The sequence below is a fragment of the Nicotiana sylvestris genome, chromosome 10 (genome assembly GCF_000393655.2).
Source record: "Nicotiana sylvestris chromosome 10, ASM39365v2, whole genome shotgun sequence".
Lineage (NCBI taxonomy): Eukaryota > Viridiplantae > Streptophyta > Magnoliopsida > Solanales > Solanaceae > Nicotiana > Nicotiana sylvestris.
In genome coordinates, this window is record NC_091066.1 from 74197438 (window position 1) to 74199350 (window position 1913).

A 1913-nucleotide genomic window follows, 5' to 3' on the forward strand; every position below is an offset into this window, starting at 1 on the left:
TTCCGATCAATCGGTGAGAATGTTCAAGGATCAGAGAATATGACTACTTGGATCCGATGCAATAAAAATGAGAGAAATAAAATAAGAGAGTCTTATTGGTGAAAACTCACACGGGCACCATGAGGCGATGGCAAGAAGAGAAATGAAAAATAAGAGAGTCTTGTTAGTGAAAACTCGTAAAAGAGCATTATAAGGCGAGAAGAAAAATAAGAGAGGTCAGCTCGTGAAAACCCGCAAAAGGCGCCCCTGATCGAAAAGAGGATCCTTACAGCCATCGGCACCGACAGAGTCCTGGCAAGGTTTCTCGATTTTGAGGAAAATATTGTGATGAATTTCTGAGAGTCGGACGGTTTACACAGATCAAGCATCCAGTCCAAAAGGCATATCATGTTCATTGAAGTCCGCATGTACTCCAGATAAGTCCTTCTTTCCTTTCCCCGAAAGGGACACTTCTTGTTTTAAACTCATTCTCCATTCCATTGTTTGTTTTCTTTGAATCCCTTTCGGTCAAACACTGTTCCGAAACTAAGACAAAGAAAGGATGGCAAGACTGATTTATAGGGTTCTCATTTGGCGCGAGCTAATATGCAGAAAGGCACCCAACCTCGTACGGGCATCAAGTCGACCCCGACTAGCCATGGCGGCCGATGCTTCGAAATCAAAACTCTTGGAAAGAGAAAATCAAATGGAGCGCCTATAAAGGCAAATGAAGTTGAAAAGGTTGAGTCCCACGTGGCTAACCGTCTCGGCAAAGAGTTCAAAAAAGCCAAGGGATCCCAAATGCTCTGAATTTGAAGTTGGGAGAAAGAAGCCAGAAAAGAAAGGCCAACGAAGGCGAAATAAAATTGGAAAAGGTTAAGTCCCACGCGACTAGCCGTTGCAGCAAAGTTTGAGGAGCAGAAAGTTCCCCAATGCTCCGAAGAAAAGAAAAGAAAACAAATGATGAAAAAAAAGAATATAAAAAAAAAGAAAAAAAATAGAAATCGGAAGGAAAAGGCCTACGAAGGCAAGATAAAGTCGGAAAGGTTGAGTTCCACCAACCAATCATCATGACAAAGTCTAGATAAGCTAGAGTTTCTCCAGAGTCAGAAAGGCAATCGATATTCAGGAAGCAACCAGTTTCAGTTGAAAAGGCCGAGATCAAGTGATCAAAACAATCAAGGCCACCAAACCAGCCACCACTTTGAAAACTCACAAATATTTCTTTGTTTGAAGCAGGAACACAGCATGCAGAATAGTGATTCTAAAAGAATGAATGTCACCAAACCTTAACCCAAGTAGAACATTTTCACCTAGGGGATCCAGCTCATTGTTCCGGGTAGAAGCACTCTTCGCTCAGGTTGTTTTTACACATTTAACTCAGGTAGAACCTTTTCGCCTATAGGGATCCAGCTCATAGTTCCGGGTAGAAGTACTATTCGCTCAGGTTGTTTTTACGTAGCTTAACCCAGGTAGAACCTTTTCGCCTAGAGGGATCCAGCTCATATTTCCGGGTAGAAGTACTTTTCGCTCAGGTTGTTTTAAATTAGCTTAACCCAGGTAGAACCTTTTTGCCTGGGGGGATCCAGCTCATAGTTCTGGTTAGAAGTACTCTTCGCTCAGGTTGTCTATGCGCAGCTTAACTCAGGTAGAACCATTTCGCCTAGGGGATCCAGCTCATAGTTCCGAGTAGAAGTACTCTTCGCTCAGGGTGTTTTACGGAGCTTAACTCAGGTAGAACCGTTTTCACCTAGGGGGATCCAGCTCATAGTTCCGGGTAAAAGCACTCTTCGCTCAGGTTGTTTTACATAGCTTAACCCAGGTAGAACATTTTCACCTAGGGGGATCCAGCTCATATTCCGGGTAGAAGTACTCTTCGCTCAGGGTGTTTTACGTAGCTTAACCCAGGTAGAACGGTTTCGCCTAGGGGGATC